Below are 19,510 nucleotides of genomic sequence, written 5' to 3'. Positions count from 1 at the left end.
AACCATGCAAATCACATTTAGTTGTAGTGATAAGAGTTCTTAGGTATGTGAAGAAGACAGTTGGCTATGGCTTGTTTTATGAAAAAGGAATCAAGCCTACATTGTTTCGATACTCAGATGCAAAGACTGGGCAAGTAGCTTTATGGATAGAAGATCTATTAGTGGCTATGCATTCTCATTTGGTTCAGCCATGGTAAGTTGGAGCAGTAAGACACAACCTACAATTGCTCTATCAAGCACTGAAGCAAAGTATAGAGCCATTGCATTGGCAACATGTGAGTAGACATGGCTGAGATTGATCTTATATGACATGGGGATAGAGATTGATGGTGGAGTCATTATGTATTGTGACAATGTTAGCAGCATTATGTTGGCAAAGAACCCAGTCTACCATGAAATAAAAAAACACATAAAAGTGCACTATCACTTCACTAGAGAAAAAGTCATTGATGGAGAGATTGACTCGGTCCATGTGAAAACAAATGACCAAGTTGCTGACATCTTTATTAAAGCATTAGGTAAAGATAAGTTTGAGTACTTTAGGAGTGCACTTGAAGTCTTTTGTGTGCAAGCTCATTATGAGCTTGGAGTGTTGATAAATATAACATATCCTAAGTCATATCCTATGGATATATGTATCTAAAGTAGAAGCATATGTAAAGTGCCCCTAAGTTGAGGGTATCTATCACTAGAGGATACCACTTGTAGTAGTCTATGAGAATGAAAGAAAGAAGAGAGATAGAAGAAGATGAACATGATAAATGGTAGAGCCTCCATATCCGATGTTGTCACTCTCCGTTGCGCATCTCTCCCCCTCTCTTTTCAATTAGGTGTTCCAATCTCATAAGTAGTATTATTGCGATCCATGTTTGCATCGCATGATCTTGTTGTTGTTGTTGGCCAATCTTGTGCCAAGAATTTTTTTATAAATGCCCTATTTTTAGAAAAAAAGTACAAAATGGAGGATGGTCAGACATTAATTGTGAAGACGTCAGGCATGCAGTAGCCACATAGCCATAACCATGGCACTTACTGCACCAAGTATTTGATCTAGGTGGGTTTGAGGTCGAACTGCTCTCAAAGACTGTTGCACATTAGCAGCTTCCATTGTTATTGAGTAAATTTCTTTCAATGGTTCTTGGACTGCACCCATTATTTTCTCTTTTAATTTTCCTAATGATTTTGCAATAATTTCTTCTAGTGTACCCTCATCTAAAGTGGATTGAGTCTGAGGCATAGAAGGCATGCATGTTTGCATCATGTAAGCCAGGATTTAGGTATATGGATTTAGAGGTCCACTTGCCACGTTGGAATTTGTCATTGCAGATGGATTCAAGGGAACGGTCACATAAGACACATTATTAGGCACCCCGCTTGAAGTACTGGCAAGGTATTCCATTTTAAGTTCTTTGAATAGATCCTTCCGCCGTTGTTGGCTAAGTTGCACTTCTTCCCACCATTTAGCATGTGTTTTAGCATCCGCTGGTGTAGTTGGCCTTTGTAGGCTAACATGCTGATGGACTTTAGGATTAAGCCCCTCAATAAATTTACACTTTTGTGTAAGCTCATCAAGGGCTGGATTCATCTTTTTGATAATCGTTTCCATATGCTCAATGCAATGCTCAACACTTTCAGCTACCCCTTGGGATAAATAGTCCAATTGAAGAGCAAACCGATCTTGGAAACCTTGCAATTGAAACTTTTCTAAAACATTGATAAGGCAGCATAGCTCCCTTTATTTTGAGCATCAAGGTTACCGTACCATCTAGATGATTCATCTTTTAGCATTGCTAGAAATATATGCAACTTTTGATCATCAAATTGAGTAAAATCAACTAGACTTACGAGACTACGAGCCATTGTCTCTTTAAATAACTCCCCTAGCCTGAATTCTTGAGTAGAGTCAACCCACGCGATTTCCTTAAACTCCTTGAATAGGGATCTCAACCCTAGATCAAGTATGTCTTGAAATGAATCTTCTTGGCAAGGAATCCTAAATAAGAATTGTAATACAAAATCTACTACTTGCTCTATCCACACGAAGCCTCCACTGGCTCTCTAAATAATTGGTGAAATCCAAAATTCGACTCTAAGTCCCAATCAATGGATGGCTTGTTACTTCCTATTGAAGCATTAGCTTCACTTTTAATACTTTTGCTACTTTGTTTACTCCCTTCTCCAGTGGGACTACTAGTACTCGAAATTGCCCAGTTCCATTGATATGAATCTTCTTCTCTTGCTTGTGACGGGGTCCTATCAAATGGTATGTTAGGACGAAGCAACTCCACGTTTGAGCTTGACACAACGTCTATTCCCAAATTCAACAAAGCATTCACCTTTTCTAACCTCTCTAGTAGCCAAGCCTCCTATCGAGTGGCTCGTTCCCTTGCACGTTGCTCTCGATATTTTGTTTGTTGTCTTCGTCTCTCCTCAAAAATCATCCACCACTAATTTAGTACCCACTAATGTGATTCTCTGCAAATTTCTTATGACTCATATGTTTTGCCGTAAGCTACAAAGTTAGGGTTTTTGTGGTTGCATATGCACTCAATAATTTGAGAATAGTCGACAATTCTGGATCTTCTTCTCCATATGGTAGTTTTTCCTTCTGCTCAGGAATTAAACCTAAAATTTTAGCTACCTCTCTCACGTCTTTTATGTCAAAAGAAATTTTTAAACCTCTGGATACACGTATCCAAGGCAATACATCACTCCACTCAATCCGTCTAAACGTCCGGATAAGCTATGCAATAATATCAATCATAGTGGTATGACACACTAATCATATTTATTTCAATTGTCTATCAGCCCAAAATGTGCCGCTAAGAGAACAATGGTTTGTGCACATTCATTATAGCCCCAACTCCAAGAAGATAACTATTCAACATCTACCATTAACTATGGACAAAAATATTTGCCACCCTCTACTAATTCTGTGTCTTTTGCCCAATCTAACACTTGCATTTGGCAATCCTCGAAAAAATTCATAAAATAGAGACTTTGAAATCACTCGTTAACTTCACAAAAATGTGCCTAGGATTTGAATACCTTAGGGAGATTCACCACCCATCTGAGTGCACTTGACTCCGAGAAAATGCATCAAAATAACCGGGTTGCCAAGACAACTCCTAAGAGTTGTTGCATTGGATAGGTGATTTTTGCCACTAACTGCAATAACTCTATCTAGCCTTCCATGATATTTAGATATTTACAACACTTGTTTGTAGTAGTCCAACTATTTCCATACAAATATCTAGACTTCAGTAAGCCTACTTAGACTTGCACTTCACTTTTTCAACCTTCACAATTGGGTCTCTATATTGGGCACTAGGATGCTGAACCTAAGATAACTATGGTTTCCCCCATGTTTCATGGGTGGCTCCTTATAATTTTCTCCTGTCATACTAGTGGTGATTTATCCAGGAAGTTTTGGTTTTTAACTTTAAGAAGATTGGTTTTAGGGTATAGATCCAATAGATCTATTAGCACACCTCCATTTAGGTTCCTTTTAGGTTATTTCTTCTCCGCTTTTATATAATTAATCTAATTTTCCTTTCCTTTTTAAATGTTTTCCCTCTCCGTATTGTGCATTCTGTCATTGCTATTAATGTTTAGATAATTACTTTTTTTTATTTTTTGATGGTAATGTCCTTTCTCTTCTCTTCTTTAACTGAACATCAATCATGACAAAAGCAAGTTCTTTCCACACTCTTACACGTCCACATACACATTTCATTTTAATCCCAGTGTCTCCCCTTAATTAACAAATTATCCTAGTGAGTCTCCACTCTTGATTCTTTTGATCGCTCAAGAATTTTTTATAGAAAAGAAAATATAGAGCTCTGGTTTAGATACTGAGGCTTCCCCTCATGCCATCATATAAATCAATTGTTAATTTCAATATTATTCATGAATTTTTACGATTGCAAGTATTCCTTGCTGCGTTATCTGTTTAATCAATCTTAACAAATTTATCAACCTTAGCAATAATCAAGAATACTCTTACGCTCCCCTTTTCCCAAATGATATAACTCATCACTTTTGTGAATACTATTAATTTGCATAAAACTGGAAACACCATATTTTATATGAATATTTTCTTAAATAAATAATATTAAATTAATTTTCTCTTCCTTTAACTTCAAGAAAATTTAATAAAACTTTAGAAACCATACTTTCAAATTTCCCTTAAAATATTTTAATTTTTTAAATATGATTTTTATCAATAAATATTATAATTTTCATTCAAAATAATATTTTTTTATTTTTAAAACATGTTAAATATCTTCCAAGAATTTTGAAAAAAAATCAAAAAACTTTGAGTAGTATAGAATTTATCAAAAAAACATTATATCTCATTATTATTTAACTGGATATTTTTAAAAATTTTATCTATGCCATGTTAAAGCCATTTTAAAGCATTTTTAGCTATTTTCAATTTTTAAAATATATAACCAAGTTATTTTTGTTATATGGGTCAGGTGCTTACTTGAAAACACACAAGTCAACATCCTATCTTTGGAGCCGTGCATCCCACAATCTATCTTGCCTTCCACCCAGTCATCTCGAACGCGAGCTCTTCACTTTTACTTATTCCAAAGACTACCAACTCGCCCATGTCTTTATTGCAATATGAATGGTCTTTTATGAGTTAGAATTAAGCTTTTTAATTAAGGCTTAATTACTATGGCTTCTCTCTTGAAAGAAATGGCGGCGTATGAAGGGGGAGGGGAGTAATTCAATATCTTAACAATCTAGGCACCAAACTACTGCACGCAAGATAGAGCGATTGAAAGCCGGAAATTCCTTCTATCAGTTTGCCACTTCAGTTTTCTTGGTTGTATTGAAGATCCATGTTGGAATTTATCACCAAGAGAAGACAATGGAAGAGAGGAAGAAAAATTGGGATCACATTGATGTCTATCATGATCTATGTGTCTTGTCTAAGCCTTCAAAGAGTTGATTCTGCATTCTTCTCCACCAATCGTTGAGCTTTTCAAGGCGCCTCTCTTCCTTGCTTTGATACAATTATCTTTTTTTTTTTTTGAATTTCTTCTTTATACAATTATACACTAGATACAAGACTCATCATCATGATCTACATTAGCAAGATTCTTTTGAACATAACCAGGCTTCTCTTTCCCTCTCCCTCTTCTCACCATTCGTTGGCTCTCTTCTCTTCTCCCCCCTTCTCCCAATGGACTGATTCCCCTCCATATTTGCGCCCCCTCTCATCACGCCCCTCATCCACCTCCTCGTTTGCAATGGTTTTTTTTCCTCTTTTTTATTATTTTCACTAACTCCCAACAATTCATTATTGATGGGAAAGGGTTGATACAATCCCAAAATGGTATAAGGAACAAGGATCCTATTAAGACTGATATTTCTCAATATGAATTTATTGCCACACTATTTCTCTTGCTTATGCTTAGGTCGGGACTTAGTCTTTCTTCTTTGTCTGTAAGACTTCCTCTCTCATTATCTAAGATCCTCATTGTCCAAATGTGGATAAGGAGTTGGTACTTAAAATCAAGTATCCTTTGTATATTGTTTTCAGTCAAGCAAAGAATATTTACAAAGTGAAGATCCCTTAATACTTTTTACTTTGATAATTTGACTATCTTATTGAAAGATCCTATATTGGTTGCAAAAATGTTAAAACTTTCCAATGATTCAAATTTCAATACCTCCCCAAAGGGATTTCAATAATAATCACTGATCTAATGATCACCCCTTAATCATTACGACAATTGAGGCTTCTTGTCAGGTAACTGCATATCATATCACATGATCATGATAATCATGATGTTGTATGTGGTCTTGAATTGTAGTACCCATATGCTCCTCCATGAGAACACCCCCCCTTTTTACTAACGTTAATTGAAACTTTTTTACTTCCCCCCTGTCATCGCCAACGACAAGTGGCAAGGGGGGAAGAGAATAAAAGGATGACATGGCCGAAGAAGACGATTGAGATCACAAAGAGAAGATAGTGTGGATGAGGAGGCCGCCAAAGATGACTGAGGGAGGGGAGGCCACGTGGCCAAGCACCCCCCCTTGGGCATAATGGCCTTGTTGGGTGGCTCCAAAAAGCCCCACCACCATGCAGAATGGGTGGTGGTCACCGCCACCACCACACCACCTTCTCCCCATGTTCCCCCCTAATAACACCCCCCCCCCCCCTTCCCACTATAAAACCCCACCCCCAATTGTAATGAAAAAGATATGAAGCCTTAGAGGAGGCCACGGCATGCTGAAGGAAGACGGGGAGAGGGTGATAGACAAGGTGAGAAAGAGAGAGAGAAAGAGAGGGTGAGGGTGATAGAGAGAAAGGGTGTGACAAAGAGGGAGAGAGTGAGAAAGAGAGAGAGAGAGAGAGAGAGAGAGAGAGAGAGAGAGAGAGAGAGAGAGAGAGAGAGAGAGAGAGAGAGAGAGAGAGAGAGAGAGAGAGAGAGAGAGAGAGAGAGAGAGAGAGAGAGAGAGTGTGTGTGTGTGTGTGTGTGTGTGTGTGTGTGTGTGTGTGTGTGTGTGTGTGTGTGTGTGTGTGTGTGTGTGTGTGTGTGTGTGTGTGTGTGTGTGTGTGTGTGTGTGTGTGTGTGTGTGTGTGTGTGTGTGTGTGTGTGTGTGTGTGTGTGTGTGTGTGTGTGTGTGTGTGTGTGTGTGTGTGTGTGTGTGTGTGTGTGTGTGTGTGTGTGTGTGTGTGTGTGTGTGTGTGTGTGTGTGTGTGTGTGTGTGTGTGTGTGTGTGTGTGTGTGTGTGTGTGTGTGTGTGTGTGTGTGTGTGTGTGTGTGTGTGTGTGTGTGTGTGTGTGTGTGTGTGTTGTCATTAGCAACAAGTGGATCTTCATTAAAAAATAATCAAGTTGCATGAGCTTTCATCCTAAAACTAGATGGGGTTGTGAGTAAGGTCTTCCCTATGTATTTATGAAACGAGTGTGAGACATGTGGGGGAGGGGGGGTGAGTGGACCAGCCCTTTCCTTCAAATAAAATAAGAGGTGAAATGTACAAATAATGAATGTTGTGTGTACAAGATAGGCACAATTCACCATCTATTTGCACATATTACTATGAGACTCATTGGCCTTATATTCCTTGCACTATATCCTGGCACTAGGTGGGATGCATGTTTGCATCATCAAATGCACATACGGCATACAAACTTTGCATAGACGATTGTGAGTATGAATCAATGTATGTAAGGAATCAGGTTTTCCCACAATATCTTCTCAATAGAGTGTGAGATCGATAATGGTGGTTGAGCATGACCAGTCCTCCTTTCAATCGATTGAGAGGTGAGGTTTGAGAAATGTTGCAACAATTGTAGTCGACTAGTTCTCATTTCCTATTGCATACAGAGGACGGGCCTCTTCAATCATGATATGATACTTTTATTCTATGCATTGTATTATAAGGCTTCTTGGCCTTCAATCTTGCGCCTATGCTAATTGGGTTGGATTATAATGGTATACCATCATATGTGCACACTAGCATACTCCTCTTATACCCTAGAGCTTATCAATTTCTTTTTCAAGTGTAAGAATAGATTTATGTCAAATTCCAAATTGAGTGTTGTTAGTAGTGGGTGGAGCAAATGAGTGTTCTATCATTCAATTTGAGTGATTAGTGAGGTTGAGATGTTTTCTTGTTGAAAAGGACAATGTGATCTCCTTTAACATGAACTATTCTCTTCGCTAGGCTTATGTAGTTCAATTTCTTATCTAAGTGCTCAAATTGGATCTAACACATAGGCACACAACTCATTAAGATCCTAGTTGATGTTATGTGGTCCCTCCCACACCTAGTGAACATTGTTGCACATTGATAGACACTTCATCTGTCTTTTGTAGTCATCATTGACAATTACCAAGCCAAGTTTTTCTAACCATGTTCCGTGCCATCTATGCATGTGTATGTCTATCATCTTTAAGTGTGGGGATGTATCACTATGCTTAACTTGTTATGGCTTATTCCATGGGGATGCCCCTTTTTCAAATGCTATTTTTGGGGGGCCTATGTGGCAGCCCAAAATAGCATCCATGGGAGGCGATGAAAAGAGGTCATCAACTTTGGCAACAGTGGTGTAGTAATACAAGGTGGCAGATTAGCCGAGGAATATGCTAGAAGGATTTTATGGTAGCAAGGGGACTACAAGCTATATAAGGATGAAGAACAAAGTGTTGTGTTTTGAGACATTCACTCTCTCGACTCTTCAGTTTATCACATTTCTCTTGGTTCATTGCATTTCTCTTTACTCTATGCCCCTGTGCCTCCCTTTGTTCTTCCTCTCTCAACACTTTGTTTGGGCCTAGACTCCCTCCAAGACCTAATAATTTCCCTAATATCTCCTACTTCTATATAATGTTACTGAGAGCAGCCAAGTCAATCCAATCCATTAAAATAACTATTTTTGAGTAGTTGTCTTACAAGATGTAATTTTGTGTTACAATGTTTGTAGTCTCACTTTTGTACACATGTTATCAGAATATATGAGCATATATTTTTAGCACAAGTTGACTATAGCTCAAAATGGTATTCATTACTATCAATATGCTTTGTAATTAAGTCAAAAAATGTCAACATACCCTTGTGTTGGGTCCAGTATGGAAAGGCTTTACTATTTTAGAAAGCTAGTGCAACAAGTTTGCATTAGGAAACCACACACAAAATATGGACCTGATTACACATGGTGACTACACTAATCTTTCCTACGCATGCTAGTTTGCATGTGCATGTGCTCGCAAAGGTCTATCAGATAACATCCACTCTATGTTCTAATGGTGATTTGGGTGTGAGCAAAAGTGTCAGATTCCATCTCCTACGGGACCTTGTTTTCATAGTGATGATGATTATTTTCGAGTGGAACAGTCCACTCTACAACCTATCAAACAATGCTCACTCTCTGTCCCTCAACCCCTCGGGATGTGCACCTTAGTCCACTAGTTTCCCCTATCATGCCATTAAAGCTAGCAAGGTGATTGCTTGTGTCAACTAACCCAATCATGGATTTATCTATTCTGCTATGTGATATCCTAGTTAATACTTGAATGGATACTTAGGGTGTAGGTTCCATTTTTGAAGTTTGTTGGCTCAATAGATGAGAAACCAAATGCCTTCCTTCAACAATTCAAAGTGCATACATGATAAATTTTCTCACGTGAGTGGATCCTACCCCACAAGTAGCCAAATTGGAGTCAAAAAGAGGCAGCAACTTGGCTTACTACGGAAAACAACTGGGCATTGTTTAACGATGCCCGAATGGCATTCCGTTCACAATTCCAGCCAAAATGGATGCATAGAAGCTTAAATGATTGCGTAGGCTAAGGAAAAATAGGGCACATTCTAGAGCTATACCACTTGATTTTGAGTCCCAAGAGGACCCATGTCCCCAATTTCCCAACCAGATGGCAAAATGTTGCACTCCTTGTATGTACAAGGATTGAATAGGGAAATCTGTAAGGCTTTAGCCACAAAAGACCTCTGTAGTCACACTTCACATAGAGATGTTTTTAGCCAAAGATAAAACCGAAAAAGGTAGAAAGTTGGCCAAACCCACCCCATCAAATGGAACCTAGTGACTCTGATATGGATTCAAACACAAAGGAAGTAAGTAGCATTAAGAAAGAGGACTCTTAGGAAGAGGAATGTTGGAAGTCAACAAAGTCCAAGAGAAAGGGCAAGGCCCACAAACCCTTAGAGGCCGCTCAAAAACTTGCCATCAAAACCCTCTAGTGTAACAAGTGTAGTAATGTGGGTCACTTGGCTACCGAATGCAGTCTCAATTAGTGGTGGTGTGGCATTTGCCACATATCTACCCACAATAGTGATGTCTGCTATTATAATGCCCACATTCAAACGGGTAATACATGGTCTTGGCATGGTGCCCAAGGAGTGCCATTCAGTTGGAATCACCTAGACCCTCTACTCTATTGTGACCCCAATCGTCTCCTATATACAACAAGATTATCCATCCCTTTACATAGATCATGGAGGATGAGGACAAAATCAAGGAGACTCGGGATGATATTATTGGTCCCCCAAATAAACAATATTTTTTTGCCACTAGAGATGTGAATGTCTCAAGGCCCCTAGCAATATGATGCCTAGAATTGGTAGAGTCAAGATCAAACTCAATTGCTAGCTATCAACATGATGGAAATCAAAGAGCTCCATGAGCTATAAGTCAACATGGCCACCAATTCTAGAAAGAGAACCAAAGGCAAAGTTGACAAGCCCACAGAAGCCTCTTGGAGTGAACAAGAGAAGGTCCATCACCAAGTGGTAGCGCAGATGGTAATAATGCTGCCACATTTATAGTCATTGCCAATACCCCCCTCCATACTTGTAGGAGCAAAAGGGGACTACAGGAACCTTAACATTGTAGCAAAACCTACAATTGGTTTCAGGCCTAACACCTTCACATTCAAAATAGGAAGCAACTACCAGAGTATTGGTTGTGATGCTGTGCTTTTTCCGCCAACTATTGATTCCCCAAAACCCACAAGGATGGAAGGGAACCAACCTATTCACCATGCCAAGGCTTTGACCTCCGCAAAGGAGGTTCTAAAGGCATCCAACACCCAGACTTCATGGGATCTTATTTCCATCAAAATACCACTAGGAGATTTGTTGAGTTTGGTCCCCGCATTCAAGGACCACCTACTAAAGATAATCCAACCAAATTGGCCTATTTTACTAGAGCCCAAAGTAGCAACAACTGACTACATTTGCATTAGAGGAAGAAGTTTGGAAGGAGGAGCCCATCCCTTCAAGACATTGTCTTGACCCTACCATTCCAATAATCTCTCTTAGATTCTAGAATCAAGTCATCAACAATGTCCTATTAGATAGTGGATCCAAACTCAACATCATTACAATGGCTAGTTGTGCAGAGATTTTGGGCCGATGAATTGGGAGTCAATCCCATTTTTGGTCCATATGGCCAAATAACAACAAGTGCGGCCAGTCGACATCATCCACTCAGTTCTAATCGAGGTTGCAATTGTGCCATTCCTCATTTCTCTAGTAGTTCTCAAAATGGGATATGCAAGTGAAGATTACCACCTTTTCTCGAATGACCCTTGTTGCGGCAAGTCGTTGACTATACACTGAGGTCATAATAAAATCCAAATCTTTTTTAACAAGATTCTGCCTTCATCAATAGCATACTAACTAGTGGTCATAGAGATTATCAATATGTTGGATGGCCTAGATGATGATGAGAAAGCTACATTCCTTACAACTAATGCCCATTTGGGACCATTTTTCCTATTGCATGTGATGTAGATTAGCCAGCAATACCTAGATGACTTGCACTCCCCACTCAATACTACCTAGGATTTTGTGACTCAATCCACAAGTGAAATCCTAATGACACATGCAGTCAAACTCTAGATTCCGAGGCAAAAGTGGCTCAGGCTAAGACTATAGACGATTCCAAAATTTTGGATGTGCTCTAATAAGAAAGAGAATATGAAGCCCAAACACAAAAAGTTATCCAAGTCAAGGAAGATGCCCTCAACACAATTTACCTTGGTTCAAATGAAACAAAACTAATCAAAATCAATGCCCACTAACTTCCACAACCAATTAGTTGCCCTGTTGGCCAATTCAAGGGTATTTTTCTGTGGGATTAGCTTGAAATGAAATGTTTCAATCCCAAATTCTAACAGCATTAGATTCCTCTTAAATCAAATGTTGTACCAACTTGCATGCAAAGAGATAGGATGAGTCCCCACATAGCAAAACTAGTGAAAGAAGAGTTGGACCGACTCCTTCGAGTTGGTTCATCACCCTAGTGGATTGGGAAAAATGGATATCATCCATTGTCATGGTTCCAAAGAAAAATAAGAAGCTTCAAATCTATGTAGATTACCGCAATCTCAATGTGGCAACAATTTTATATCCCTTTTCTATCCCATACCTTAATTGCATTCTTGATGAAGTTACTAGTCACAAGATGTACTCATTTTTGGATGGATTCAATGGCTACAGTCATGTTATGCTTACTCCAGAGGATCAAGCTAAAACAACATTCATTATAGCCTAGGGTGTCTACGTTTATACACTCATGTGTTTTGGGTCGTGAAAGATGCACCCCAGCTTTCAAGAAGATATGCTAGAACTTTTTGGCCCCTACCTTACCAACTTCATGCTAGTCTTATTAAATTACTTTAGTGTCTTTGGAGCACTCTTGCTCCACTTGCATCACCTCCAACTCTGTTTCACCACATGCTATGAACTCAGTCTCAGTTTGTATCTTATGAAGTGTGTCTTTGTAGTGAATGGTTGGGTCATATCATTTTCGACAATGGCATTGCTGTGGATCCTAGCAAGATAGCTACCATCATGCAAGCCCTGATTCCTAACACTTGGATTCTCATACTACACTTCCTAGGGAAAGTCCAATGGCATAAATGGAACTTGCACCTTCTAGCCCATGTAGCTATCCTCATGAATTAGCTCCCACACACTCCTAAGGCTAACTGGAATAGTTGATCTCACATGTCAAGCCTTTCGCTACTATTGTCTAAGGCCTCAATACTAATTCTCCAAGACTAGAACAAATCATTCCATGTCTTTGCCAATGCTTCTAGTATAGCAATCAGAAGTGTGCTTAGGCAATAGGATGCAAACAGCTAGTTTTGCCCCATTTTCTATCCCAACAAATGGTATCCTACTACTAAGAAGAAATACTCAATGAAAAAAAGACAATGCCTCGGAATGATCTATTCCATCAAAAAACTCCACCACTACTTACTTTTCCACTCTTTTGTCTTCCATGTGGATCACTCTGGTCTATCCGATTAAGCAACAAAATGTCACAAGTTGACTAGCCCACTGGATTCTATTACTACAAGAATTTGATTTCAAGGTCGTATAGCATCCTGGTACCCAACATGTGATCACACTAATTTCCTATCTCCACTTGATTTCAAAGAAGCTCTGATGGTCATAGATGATGGCTTTTCTTATGCTCACTTGTTTCATAAAAAATACTAAGAGTCTCCCAAATGTGACCCACCCCATCTATCCTAGACCTAGTATGAAGAATTGCTGATTTTCCTAGACTTAGGACAAGTCCCATATCAATTCCAATGGACCAATACAAGTGACTAGCTAACTAGAGTCAGTGCTGTCAATCCATCCTAGGCTAGCTCTACCATAGAACAATGTCCGAATTGATGCAACATGTGGTTCCACTCATGGAAAAGGATGTAGTCATGGAAGAAGCTATATTTATAAATAGACCTTGAACGCACCTGATGTAGAGGATATACATATAGTAACTTCCCCGATATCAAAAGCCATTGACTAATGAAGTTAGAGTAGAGCAATTTCATTCGCCTACCCAATTGAGCCTTGATCCTTCGTGCATTCCTTGAAAGAAAATAGCCTTGCACAAATAGTATTCTTCACCTTAAATATCTTCGACTCTCTCAGTGGATTATGGAAAGACCTATCTCATCTTAGGCAAATAATGGTTTATGATTCAGCGTTTCTTGGGTTTTTATGGTGTTTTTTATCAAGAGTTTGTTATCTTCTTTGTACTATTGCGAAGATTTTTTGAGATTCCCAAGAGTAGTTGAGTAAAATTCTGATAAGAGCTAGGTTCAAACTTTCAACTTAAATCTTAGTGGATTTTGAGAAGAGTATAGCAATGTATGAAGACTGTACTTATTTTTCATTAGTGGATACATTTGATTTTTATTTTCTATCTTTGCTCCTGCGTATTCTTGTGAACCCCTATAGTTAGTGGCTATTCATGAACCCCTTCGACAAGCAACACTTCTGGACTAAGATAGTTACTACTGCTCCCATTAATAGATTCCCATGCGCTACTCTTGGTGGTAGAGTCATAAAGGAGGTATGGTATAGTAAACCTCCCTCATGTTGTACACACTTTAAAGCAATTTGATGTGAGGTTTTCTTCCATATTCCCAAAGACAAGCACAATAATTTGGATCCAAAGTCCATCAAGTGAATCTTTCTTGGATATGGTGATATAGGAGAGAGGGGCTATTGCCTTTGGGATCCACACACTTGGAAAGTCATCCGCACCCAAGATGTTATATTCTATGAGGAAAAGATGCACATAAGACCAGAGTAGATGATTGAGATATTTAAATGCATGGGAACCTACATGAGGATATTTATATATAGCAACCTAAGAGCTTTGTGGACAAATACAAGGAACATCTAATATGCAAATGGAAAAAGAGTCTTTATGGGCTTAAGTAGGCACCTAGGGAATGGTACCATAATTTTAATACTTTCATGCATTCACAAGAATATTCATATAGTGATATGGATTCGTGTCTATACACACGAAGAAGGCCCATGATGGTAGCCTTTTTATCTTGGTGCTTTCTATCAATGGCATGCTTATTATGGGGAGTGCTCATGCTGAGGTGGATGCCTTAAAGACTTAGCTCAAGAAGGGCTTTAATAATATTAAGGGAATGGGGCAAGACTCACACATACTCGATATGTGCATTATGTGCAATCACTCTAAGAGACTTCTCTACTTGTCCCAAAAGTAGTACATTCACAAAGTACTTGAGTGATTCCATATGCAAGATGGTAAGCATATTGGTTGCCTGTTACTTCTAATCCTAATGTAGAATTTGCAATGGAAATTGTGGTACATTATATGGCTACACCTATTGGGCAACATTGGGATTTTATGAAGGATATCATGAGATACATTAAAGGCATTGTAGATGTGGGCATTTGCTATGGTTTCCAGGATATAAGAGTCGTGAGTTACACTAACTCAGACTATACAGGACATGTAGATAGTAGAAAGTCCACATCTAGGTATACCTTTACCTTTACTAGAGGTGCTATCTCTTGGATGTCCTAGGTGCAAAAATGCACAGCCTTGTCTACTACAAAGGATAAGTACATTACAACAATTGAGACTTGCAAGGAGGCCCTATGGTTAGGCCATCTAGTTATAGGTCTTGGTATGACTATGACTTCTACATTGCATTTGAATTTGATGAGTACCATTAAATTGGCCAATAATCCATTCTTTCATGCGAAGAAATAGTGCATTGAGATGTGCTATAACTTCATCAGAGAGGTGATAGAGGATGAGTCCATTGAGCTTGTCAAGATCCCTATGGATAAGAATCTTGTAGATCTTCTCACTACAAGTCTCCCAATGGAGTGTTATACCTCGTTAAGAAGATGATGGGCATAGGATGAGATTATGTTTATTCCGCATCCTATTGTACTTCTATGTACACTTTGTACTTCATCACTTCTTTCTTGTTTTCTCCACACTCATGCACATTCGTCTTTAAGTTAGAGGTTGCTAGGGGCTAAAGGCTGCAAGTGCCTAGCTATGATATTTACTTATACATTGTATCTGCTCACCTATACACTGCATGTCGTGGATGCCCATCATTGTCACTTAATTATTTATTCTTTCGATGGCAATAAAAAAAGGGAAGGCAGGTCACATATTGTGACTATTGGAGTTTGATGGGACCTAAAATGGGCCAGCACTAGCTCATGCACTAGCCGGATCTCTATCATGCGCTCAACAACCCCACGGCCTTACGGCCAGGAGCGTGGATGACACATATATCATCTTCCTAATCATCTTGCGTTTGTATCACGTCTCGTAGTCCAACTCTAACCCAATTAACACTCCTCAGAGGGAGTCCCTAGCACATTGCCAAATAGCACGAAGTACAAACATAGGAGGTCCTCCCACGGCTAACTGCCGCTACCTCACTGCGACTCTCCTACATCTTGGGGATTGGCCCCTCGATGCGTCACTAAACATATATAACACAATATCGCACATATTTCCACTCAAGGTACCAATTGATCGTATCCAGGAATGTACCATTTTCCTCACTTTTTTTCCCCTAGACCCAATGCCTAGCCTACAGCTTGGACAACCTTACTCACTCAATGTTGGTCATGTTCCTCTAGAAAACAATTGCCATGCATCCAAGAGGTATTGTCTGACACCCTTTAAATTTCTTTATGATTTATGAAAATTGTGAATGCCCACGTGCTCAAACAATTAAGACAATCATCATTGGTGCACATGTGGAAAACATTTCTTTCAATGAATTTGACTATTGCTCATATGCGGCGTTGCATGAACCTAGCACCGAGAAACCCTCGTGCTACTAGGTTCTTAATTTTTAAATATCGACCAACCTAAATGGTACGCATAAAACCAGCAAGCTTTTCATCATTTCATTCAGCATTTAAACACCTTTCATACACTCTACCCCCTCACCCGTTTAGGTTGTGCATCGTGCATAGGTTTAGGGTTCATTTTCCACATCTTTATTGTATAAAAAAGCCATAAAAACTCACTAGAACATAAAGGTAGGGCTGAACTGAGGCTAAACCTCATACTTCAAACCCCCCATACATCCACAAATATGAATCTTATTTTTCCTTAATTTTCGGCACTCAAAATCCATTTTTCCCCTATTTTTCCTATTTTTCTTGTATTTTTTCGCAATATTAAATGATTGAAAATACAAAATGAGTTGTGGGATGTGGCCCTTAGGTTCATTTGCAGCAAAAACACAAATTTAATTGGTGTGTCTTATTATATTTTTCATTTATATCTCAAAAACACCCAATTTCCCCATATTTCGCGTGTTTTACGGGTTTTACACTATTAATTTCATCCACAACACTTAAGATTTTCTGATTTTCTGATTTCAAACAGTTGGAAGACATTGCAAACAACATTATAATGCATAATCATCCCATGGGAACAAATATTCATGAAGCAAATTGCATAAAACATCAATTTCCTTTGTAAAAATGAGATTACCGTTCTTTGCGGGTTGCGGGTTGCGAGTTTTTATTTGTCATATCTCGGGACTGATTTCCAGCCACCATTAATGCTCATGACAGTCCACAATCAACAATCTTCCTTCCTCTTGCATCACGGAGCAATCCGGTCTTCATTGGACAAGCATCCATCATCCATTCTCATTCTTCTTCTTCACCACATGAATCTGCCTTTAGGGGAGAGAGAGGGAGGAGAGAGAAAGACTGAAATCAGAATTCTTCATAGAGACCACCATTTCTCGGGCGAGAGGCGGCGATATGATTGGCATCCAGGAGGGAAGCAAGGGCAATGATCAGTGATGTGGGTTGTTTGCAGGCTAGAGGTTGCCTCCTCCCATCCATGGTGTGATTTTCGGCGCCTGTTGTTGGTGCCCTCTCTCTCCACGATTTTTTGCATGCCCTTTGGTTGGGGGGTTAAAATTTTCCCAAAGGGCACCCCCCCTTTGGTCCATGTTGTGGCCACCCTTTCAAATCTTGACCATTTCTTGGCCATTTCCCCATCCGGACTCCGAATCGAGCTCTAAAAAATCCTGGGCGTCCGACTCGGCATCCCGCACTGGCCGATAACTCATGTCAACCCGCACGATAGTCTGAAAAATTATGAAAAATCAACAAGTGTTGCTTAGATGCCTTTAAAGCACTTTGGCGCTTAAAATCATCCTAGATCGAGCCGCCGCCTTCAACGTTGAATATTTTTTCCTTGATATTCATAATTTTTAGCTATTTTTAAAGCACTTCTCGGCACCAAAATTTCGCTCTCATTGGCGACCACGGGATAGGGCGACTCAACCTGCCGAATCCCACAGTAGATCTACACAAAAACAACCAAAGGAAGCATCAAGCTGATACAAAGTAGATACATACTAAACACAGCACAATGCTCACCCTACCCCCTGACAAAACCAAGGCATGACATCCCCAAGGAGTAGGCCTAGCATAATCTCATAAAAGATCCAAAGCTAGTTACTAACCAACTGCTCCAACACAGCCAAACTAAAAGGAACTATCAAAGAGGTTGCCCTAAGTGGTGGTCTGAACTACCTACCTAACTAAGGACAACACAACCAGGAGCTCCAAATAGGCAAGGACTCCTATAGCCTAATCAAGAGATATTTTCTTTTAGCACATTTCTTCTTCTTTTAGGGTTTTATTTTATTGACATACTCGGGCATGTAAAAAGGAGGGAGCTGAGCATAGTGACCCAAGGAGAACAGGGCATCGGCCTCAGGTCCTGTCTCGGTACCTAAGAACCTACCAAGCCCCCGCAAGGCGACACTTAATCCTTTTTTAACACCCAATTTTATTTTCGCTCCAGCCTTCCTTATTTTCTTTTTCCAGCAAGAAGCCACCCCTAGGAAGACAAGGTATCGGCCCCGGGTCTGGTTCGTCCCTAGGAACCTACCAGGCCTTCGCTAGGCAATGATCAATTGCATACATATTTTCATTTCTTTCCTTTTCTTTGCTAGGGGTTAGAACACCTTTTTACACACCTTTGTATTTATTTATTTTCTTTTAGGATATTCAGGGTTTCTTTTCTTTTATCCTCATTTTTCCTTTTTCAGCAGGCTTCTCTAACTGCCTCACAACTAACAAGAACTCCTGGAATAGCTGCCTAGCAGGCTAGCAGGACAGGGTCACTAGAACTCCCTTCTAAAACAGGTCTTTCGGTGTCTGACAATGTCTTTACAAGAGGCAATGACTACTTAGACCTCCCTCAAACATACTAAACCGAAACCTCGGAACTTCATGCCTTGGACGCCGGTCCCCAACAAGAAATGAAAAACCCCCTTAACAAGTACACAAACACATATAACATGAAAACCACAGTACTTATAAAGGAAAGATATCACCTGGATAAGGCCACAAGAAGCGTCAATGCCGTGACAAAGGCTCCCTCCAGCTCCATGGAATCTGTCAAGCACAGGACTCAAACAAGAAACCATTAACCGCACCTGCACTAAACAGACAACTGGCCCTCTTGGCCTAATGAAATAAAGCACTTCACTGCCAAACTGAATCGGCCCTCTTGGCCATATGAAGTAAAGCATTCAAAACCTCGCAACACTGGCCCTCTTGGCCTAACAAGAACAAACAAAATAGCACCTACACATCCCTCCTTGGAAGAATCCAAACATACAATAATAAGCTCCTTTCCAAGGAGAAAAAACAGGCTCGTAGCCCTAAACTAAATGCATAAGGTTATGACCCATCCCTCCTGCTTAAATAGTAAGAGGCGTATGTATAACATGGTGTCTAATCAACCTATGGGTCCCAGATAATAATGGTAGATTGGTCTCGGCTACTCTTTGCATCACCCATATCAACCATCGTCTACCATATATTGCATGTTCTGATAACATACCCCACAAGCGACTGGATCCTGTTTCATCATTGATGACAATATCCAAACTAGGACCACAATTGAAGAAGAGGTCTTCTTCATAAGAAAGATTTGCTAATGAATCGGAAAACTGATTCCAGTAATGTGGGATCAGCTGAAAAGACACTCTCTCAAACCCCTCTAGTAAGGTCATAGCAGTCCGATGATACATACAAAGAATGGGATTCCGCACTGTGTATATCCCATCTAGCTGATTTAGGATCAACTAGGAATCCCCTTTTACTAACAACCGATGGATACCACCTTGCTTGGCAATATACAGTCCCATAATCA

Source organism: Lygodium microphyllum, chromosome 26 (assembly GCF_053477565.2).
Source record: "Lygodium microphyllum isolate KBCC chromosome 26, Lygodium_microphyllum_v1.1.10, whole genome shotgun sequence".
NCBI classification, from domain to species: domain Eukaryota; kingdom Viridiplantae; phylum Streptophyta; class Polypodiopsida; order Schizaeales; family Lygodiaceae; genus Lygodium; species Lygodium microphyllum.
The sequence above is the reverse complement of the archived record's forward strand: the minus strand, read 5'-3'. Positions refer to the sequence as shown.